This window comes from Pollicipes pollicipes, unplaced genomic scaffold (genome assembly GCF_011947565.3).
Source record: "Pollicipes pollicipes isolate AB1234 unplaced genomic scaffold, Ppol_2.1 Scaffold_2555;HRSCAF=2994_pilon_pilon_pilon, whole genome shotgun sequence".
Taxonomy (NCBI): domain Eukaryota; kingdom Metazoa; phylum Arthropoda; class Thecostraca; order Pollicipedomorpha; family Pollicipedidae; genus Pollicipes; species Pollicipes pollicipes.
The window spans coordinates 15432239-15440957 of record NW_023596136.1 but is presented as its reverse complement, the minus strand read 5'-3'; the positions used below and the strand labels follow the sequence as shown (position 1 = coordinate 15440957).

Below are 8719 nucleotides of genomic sequence, written 5' to 3'. Positions count from 1 at the left end.
GCATTCCCGCATCATGCCGACTGTTTTATGTTCTGCTTTGTAGCCATCAATGTGGTCAAAAACAAAAATTCTGGCTTGAAGAGGAGACCTAGGCCCGTATCTTGGTTATGCTCCAGCTCGCAAAGCTAGGTTTTAGGATCAAAGAAATATTGACCAAGTGCTTGCCAAGCTGCTTCGTATTATATGAACACTAATGACTGCCGTTTGGTCCCAAAGCAAGGACAGCCGATTACGGGGCAGGCTGACGGCAACTGCCCCCCCCCCCCCCGCCCTGCTCCATCTCGAGCCAGCAGTTAACACGCGCCCGGGTGGCCGGTTGAATACGCTTTGCTCGGGTGGAGCGTCAATTTGAGCCCCCTCAGCTAAGAGATAAATAAAGAGATAAAAAGCAAGGTCAAAGTCCAGATTGGTCTCCAAAGTACCCCGTAACTTAGATTCCTGTTCTAAAGAGAGTCACATGCACATTGAAGGTCAGTGACCTTCTTTGATCTTTTTAAAGTCATGGCACTAAAATTATACAAGACTGCTTTGAGTTTTGTGCTTAAATACGCGGCAAATATTACCCCAGACGGTATGCTGTTCAAGCCAAATGTCTACCTGAGCTATTTGTGGTCAGTGACATATTCTGACCTTTAAGAAGTCCAAAATTATTTATAATGCGGCTCCTGTTTTCAATCAGTTCAAAATGAAACTCGTTAAGAAATGAGCTGGCTGCGCTGGTAGCGGTCGATGCACTGCTGTTGATAACATTGATACATTAATACATTGATGCATTGAAATCTTTGCTAACGCATACTGCGGCAACACATGTGGTACAAAAACATACGGTTTAAATCATACCACTTATGCTCGCGATTACACAGCATCTGCGGTGCGTGTCACTTTCCTTTACCATCGCTCACAATTACATAATCGCTCACAATGCATCGTTATCCGTTACGATATATTGTCAGGTCATCCTTCAAAATTAATTCGCAGTTTTGCCCTGAAAAAATTCGGGTTTTATTTGAGCTACATAACTTCAAATATCTGCTTCCATGTATCCATCACAATCTTTTAGGTCGACTGTTGTCTGACTGGCATTTTTTCAAAAGTAATGGAGCGCATATTTGAGAAAGAATCATTATTCATATCGCAGTGCACATTCGAACACAAGCGTACATGGGTCCAATCTGTGCATCGTCCGAAATGGTCTCACTGAGCGGCTACATAAGCGGAACACAAAACGTAGTGAAGTGAGTTGTGAGCACTTAGCATAACCGTGTCAACGCCGCTTTTCCAGTCATCGCTTCCACCAATGTAATCAAACGTATATTTGCATCGGCTGTTTTCTCTTGTGATGGTTCTCTTTTGTGAAACGTCAGCGTCCATCAGCCGAAATAGATGCTCATTGGATTGCGTCACTAATGTTATGGTGAACCATACCTCGGCCACTTACACACGTTGGTTAAGTTGAGTGCTATGAACGATTGCCGTCATTGCCGAGCACACTTTGAGCAGAGCCGTCTCCTATCTAGTGGTATTAAATATACGTGGTGTTAATCATAGATATTTAATGTCACTAGATCGGAAACAGCTATGCTCAGTGTGCTCGGCAAACATTGGTAGTGCATCACGTTAAACTTAACCAACATGCTTAGGCGGCCGAGGTACATGGTTTGACTACATCTACGACGCAAGGAAATGAAGCAGTTATTTCGGTTGATGAACGCCTGCGTTTCGCAGCAGAGAACTGTCACAAGACAAACCAACCGATGTAACTACACCTTTCATAAAATTGGTGGGAGCGGACACTAGAAAAACAGCGGTGAAACGCTGACAGTAAGTGCTTCGAACTCATTGGGCTATGGTATGTGTTCCACTTATGTAGCCGCCCGGCGGGACAATTTCGGGCGATGCACGGATTCCATCCATGCGTGTTCATGTTCGAATGTGCCTTGCAAGATAATTATCGGTTGCCATCTCTGTGAAAACGATTCTGATAGCTGTACCAAATTAGTTTAGAAAAGTGGCAGCTCAGACCACATTGAACCTGAAGGAATGTGATGAAATCTTGGACGCAAAGAGTTGAGAATTCTGTGGCTTAGGAACGAGCCGAAATTGTTCAGAGCAAAACTGAATAAATTTTAGAGCACGACCTGACAACATATCGTACCAGATATCGATAAAGTGTGAGCGATCCGGTGACTGTGAGTGATGGTAAAGGGACGTGACGTGCACCGCAGACGTGTAATCGCAATCATAATCGCTGTGGTGTAAGCCGCATGTTTTGTATTACAACATGTTTTGGAAATGTGAATAATGGCTTTGTATTACAACTTGCTGTCGTTACTGTTAATAGCGCACTGTATGTATGCTGCCGCATTGTAAATGCCGTAGTACACGCTCCTCGTCTTATTGATGTTGGCATGTGTTCTGGCAGCATAAATAAGGATCACAGAGCAATATGAAGCCGAGCCTCGCCCGCACCAGATAATCCTTGACAGTACCAGTACCGGTACCAGTGCATTGATCGGTACCACCGCAGTCAGCTCATTTCCTGGTCTCGCTAGAGCCAGTGAGGTCACCGATCCTGTGAGATGCCGCGCAGCAGCCTGTCTCACAAAAGTCAGTGCAACAGCCGGTCCCATCACTCACTTATCTATTTCACTACTCTCCAGTGAAAACTGGAAGAGCGAGTTTAGTGAAGCGAAGTGCTTAAGCGCGACGCCGAAGGAATGGACGGACCACGCAGGATGTAAACTGCGGCCCGCCGTCCGCTCTCAGCAGAACGGGAACTTCTGTCTGAAAGGACAGAGCCTAGGACACGGGTGAGGTGTCCGCTGATACCGAATTACAAGGGCACGAGACGACATGAAGCCAGCCCGACCTATTGCCGACATGTACCAGGTACATGCGCCTGGCCACGTGAAGTGCTCCACAGATATCGATTCAAACGCCCTGCTTGGTAGAGCATCGTTCTGCCTCAAAGGCTCCTTCGGCTGACTTGGTACATGTCGGCGGCAGCTGGTGTAGGACTGTACCGGTTGCTGCACATATCTGTCGATGCCGGTCAGCAGACAGTTTATCGCGCTCTCCGCTTTGTGCGATTGATGTCCTGATGCCCGCAATGCAGTCGGGTAAGTGTCTACTGGAATAACTAGAAGAACTAATGCGGAACAACGAGGCATTTTAGTCCAGTGGCCTATTGTGACCTTTTAGAAGTCCATTGAACGTGTATAATGCGGTTCCTGTTATCAACAAATTTGAAATGCATGCCAGAGTCTATTCCATACAGTAATCCCTATAGTAACGGGTTGGTTTTACCTAGATTTAACCTTCATACCTGACCCTATGTCAATGTAATTTGCTCATTCAATCGCTGTGTTGCCTAAAAAAGTATGTCAGAGGTATTCGGCTTCGTCTCTGTTTTTGGATCACATTGAACGAATCCCTAGAAATTGCCTTCGCTGAAACCATGGCCTGACTTTGATCTGCCATAGGTCAGCGACATCACATTTGCACATCCAAATGTTTGATGTCAGATGGTCTGCTATTCAGTGTCTACAGCTATCAATTTTGCGTGGCTGCGCCATCGGAAAACCATTCTGGAAAACCCTACGTGTGGGGGGGAGCAATTTTGACTCTCCCCCCCCCCCCCCACCCAAGTGCGCGTTAAAGAGAATTGGACCTCTTTCTTGTACTGCCTGGCTGACCACCCTAAAAGTTAATACACTGTTTCAATATTGGAATCAAGGTTCCTCACTTCTGGTAAAACGTACCGTAGAAAGTATAGGCCGCAATAGTGTTGCGTTTCATAGAAACTGACAGCGCGCAATAACTTGTATGCGTAGTCTGTCCAGGTCTTGGTCAATGAACCACGAAAGGATGCAGCACGCATTGCGGCGTATCTTAATGAAACTGCTGGACGTCGTCTTGGACGACGAATGTGTAGTTTTCTGAAACGTCTAAAATGAACAAAATCTCGTTCTCGGACAGTCGTTTTAAACGTTATCGAAGAATTTACCCTGACGCTGGGCTGGAAACAAATGCCTGTTCACTGCAATCATGAATTATGACAAGTTGGCCCAAAACTCATTGATTGGCAGAACAAAGTCAGTTAAAGTACAGCGGCTGGTGCTCACTCACCGGCTAAACCTGGTTTCATTGACCGAATCCACAATGTCCTCTGCTTGCGCATTGATTGCGGTCGCTCAAAAAGGATCGCACGCTATCTTAAACGTGGACAATCCTCACGCTCCCGCATCATGCAAGATTCCCTGTGAACACGACACGCGGCATGACTCAGATGTGTTTCCTTTTTCGAGTAGGAAAACATCTCTTGTAGCATTCTGTGCCCTTCATTGAGTTAAAGACCCTGGGGCTGTAAGCTGGATAACTCGCATTCCAGCTGCCGCAAGAGGCTCCGCGTTATTGTGCCCAGGAAAGCCTCCAAGGTTTTTAGTAAGTTTTGGTGCGACGTTTGCAACGCAGGGGTGTCAGGACTGTTGTTACTCGGATCCTAGACATGATTGACCAGTTCGTTTGATGTTGTCCTCAAATGGAGTGTCCCACCTTTGCAGCATGGCTCAAAAAGATTCACTGGTAAAACCCAAAAAAGTAAGATGTATATATATATATATATATATATATATATACATATATATACCCATACATATATATATATATATATATATATATATCATAACGCTGTCAACGCTTTGCAACGGCAATACACTTTTTCTCTTCCATTCTTGGTACCCTCTGAGTGGATACCGAGTCCTCGTCAACGGCATGCGTCGCGACCCCCGCCGCCACGGCAACCGCTGCCGCCACGGCAACCGCTGACGACGGCAGAATCTGCTGAGGGCCGTTGTAGCTGTTGGGGGTGAGAGGTACCACTGTTGAGCGGTTTTAATACTTTGTCTTTTTCATACTCTCTTTAAAAACTTGCCTTGCTTTGGTCTTGTGTTTTACACATGAATCGGCACAACTGGGGTTATTTGAGCGTCTCAATGTCGCAAGACACCGTCAATACGACGACGCGCTCCTGCCGCACAACAGGCACTGGCTCAAGGCTCAATCACTGGACGTTTGTCCGACTTCAGAGTTGGCCCTACATGAACAAGAGACATCATCCTCACAGTACGCCTCCACCTTTCCCTGCTCCATTACCCTGGCCCCGGCAGTACACAGGGTGTGGGGGGGGGGGGGGGGGGGGGGAGTCAGCCGGCTAGCCGGCAGCCGGTGGTGCGGCGCGCGCCCAGTCCTTGGTGCGTTACGCGGGAATCTCCGGTGCATTTATGATGTCTTTTCAAGCGGAAAGCCACCCTTTTTATTTTCGAATCCCGAGGATCAAGGTATGGTCTTTCACAAGCAAACGAGATAAATATCGAAATATCATCGGAAAATTGCTCTCCAAGCCTTGCAAAAATGCATAATGCCCTGGTCATGATTGATTGCGCAATGACCATTTCCAGAATAGCGTACACATATTTGGGCAGTTTCAGGTCATTTGACTACATGCCACTGATGCATACAGCCAAATGATCACTGGTGGCTACATGCGTCAGCCAAGAGTGGGCCGAGAGGCCTCTGGAGGGGGACCCCCGAATGGACACCCAGCGTACACACCCCCGCAGAGGAGTCTCTGCCCTGGCTAAGTCTCGGTGGTTCGGCCCCCAAGCGTATGTAGGTCCTGCCTCACCGTATTCATTCTTCTTCATCCCATGACCCTGAAATGATCATTTCTGGTCGAAAGGGCTCTGATCCAATTAGCCAAACTAACCATTGCAACACCCGTCAAGACATAACAAGGATATAAATGTAATTAGTTTCGAGTCGAAAGTACGTTGTTGACGCTTTTTAAACAGCACCACGCTTCTTTCCTGCGGTCTTCAACCATTGTCGTCATGACAACCCCCGGGCGCACCTCTCATAGCGCGACTAAAATAAACGTTTGCAATTGGCCCAGCGGGCAGGCGCGCAGCCACAGCTTTGGTAATCAGGGTCACGGGGGTTGAGAACCCCCTGATAGCAAAAGGCCCCCCAATCACCGGACACGCCCCATGTGTTAATGAGGGCACGCATTTCCTTGATATATATATATATATATATATATATATATATATATATATATATATATATACATATATGATGAAAATGGGCCAACAATTTATAGTAGCAAAGCCTAGTAACTTTTTGGACATGATCAGCAATAAGCCAGAATCGATTATTGAAACTACTCGACGTAGTTTTTGAACATGCGCGCTCGGAAATCTTGTTGAAATCTTGAACTTCGACGCCAGGCGTTGCAGTCCCCATAGGCCTTGCAGCCTCAGCCCCGCAGCTAAAGCTAAGATTTGGCTAGTGGGTGGACGAAAATGATAACGCAGCTGAAAGACGCATCGTCAACGCTCCAGAGCATCAAATCGTACATTTAGAAGCTAGTCTGGGCGTTTTTAAATTGATGATAAAAACAAGTTGGCGTTTGCAAGCAGTGTGTAATATTGCTGGAAGCTGGTGGTGGAATTGGAAGAATAAAGGTAGAGTCCCTACTTTCGTGTTGCTGTGTTTATCTGTTTAGGGTACAACCTCAGAGTTGTAAAAATGATGCACCTTGTCTAATCTTTGAAGGGTAAGAATATATTTTCAGACATTCGAAGCGATTGTTTTATGATGGTCGTTCTCGCACGCACAAACGCACGCCACCTGATGCTACTTGCACTGGCCAACGCCGTTTACTTTGACGTAAACTGCACCCGGACCATCGCTGCCCTTCGCCCAAGGTTTTGGGTGCGCGGGCTCAAATCTTTTGATGTAATTTGCTTCACTAATCGATTATGCAAAAAATAATTAACGTTCCCAGTTAGAAATCGGATGACCCTCGTTCAATTTTAAACTCAATTCGACTCACTCTTTTCAACACGAATGAGACCCCTTATTCCGTGTAAGGCGTCCCTCGAGAAGAACGCTAGGGACACATATTGTTCCCGGTCAAGGGCTGTAGGGCCATTACGATCCACCGTCGGGCGTCTTCCGGCTGCCAATAATATATCTGAGAACAAATATGTCCTCAGTAACAAGTGGACCATATCCAGCGATTATGGGGGGGGGGGGGGCCCTTTGATTATCAGGGGCCCTCTGTCAACCCTATGGCCCCCCCCCCCCCTTGCTAAGGCTTTGACTCCGCTCCTGGCGACAGCCTAATGTAAGCCACGGGGCCGACGCTGCACGGCTTTAGTCAGATTGCAAACGCCTGGCGGCGAGGTTTTTGTATCTAAGATATGCAAGTGCGCATGCTTAAAGCCACGCTATGTAATTTTTAACGTTCATCAATTGTGGCCGAATGTTGAAGACGTCTAGACAAGCATGGCCACCATGTTGATACAAATGGTTGCCCCATTTCAATCCTCAATCTACCATGCGCCGATCCTTAGCCATTTCTGTATAGTGCAGTTAAAACATTCTGACAATATTTCTGAGTTCTGTCGGTTTAAAATAGTTTGCTAGGGCCATCCTAAAATTAAGAGCGGCTTCCATTTATTCCATTAAGTAACCTATCGCACGTTTTGTCAGTTTATTTACTTTAAACTTCGGGCTATAATATATATATATATATAATATATATATATATATATCTATATCTTATATATATATCACATATAGTATATAGATATAATTATATATATATATATATATATATATATATATATATATATATATATAATGTGTGGTGTGTGTGGTGTGTGTGTGTGGTGTGTGTGTGTGTGTGTGTTGTGTGTGTGTGTGAATATGTGTATGTATATGTATATAAGTAAAACATGTCCTCAATAAACAACCGATCATATCCGGCGATCTTTCGGATTTCTTACTACCAGGGACTCTGCCACCCTGCGCCCCCCCCCCCCCCCCCCCCCCCACCAAAGCTCTGGCTGCGCCCATGTCAACTGCTCATTATTTAGACATCCATGCATGGAAGCGATTGTTGTTGCATGACACTGACGTGAATGAGGGACATTGCTTGATTTCAGTGTTTCTAGGAGGCGCGCAATGGCCAACAAAGTCGACACGCCCTCGGACAACAATATCATTTAGAGGGCGTTTCCATGGAGAAATGTTTGGCAGCACAAAAACCGCCTGAGAATAGCGGGATTTTTGGCGGGATTGGATGCGCGGCGTTTGCGGCATGAATACCGTTTTCGGACCATTCGGTCAGAAACTCGTCGCGTGGGTGGATTCGCCGTTGTAGTCATTGTTATGTTGATTTTATGGCTTTGAGAAGTTCAATAGTGCATGTTTACTTGTTATAGCGTGTCCCATTGGCTGTGCTTTACTCTCTTGACGATTAGACGATCTGGGTTCCCAGCAAGATCTGCATATCTCCAGGCCTAGAAACTCGCAGAACCGCCAGGTGCAGCGGCCGTCTCAGTTCATACTTTTATGTTTTGCTGTTCGGGGCTTGCAGGTGAGTGAGCAACGTGTCCACCCTTATGTGTATATAAACTGCACATGTGCACTTCAGGTTTTATGTTGGGTGGCTCTGAGCTGCTTCATGCACTATGAATCCATCTGAGCTGCACTGCATTTTAATAATTTTGAAGTTTGAATTTAAGAGCCCACCTGTCTTATACCATTTTTCATTTTCTCTGCACATTAATAAATTTCTATCATACTTATTGTGATCCTGGGAATTATGTTTTGCCTTGCCTGTTGCCAAAATAAAAAATTATTGCAGGAT

The 8719-nt window shown here is 45.9% G+C and overlaps 1 protein-coding gene across 1 annotated transcript in view; it reads left to right on the top strand.

Annotated features, from left to right (window-relative positions):
• Window positions 1-8719, top strand: part of LOC119098477 (putative E3 ubiquitin-protein ligase UBR7) — a 20830-nt gene that overhangs the window by 5760 nt on the left and 6351 nt on the right. The window lies entirely within an intron of this gene.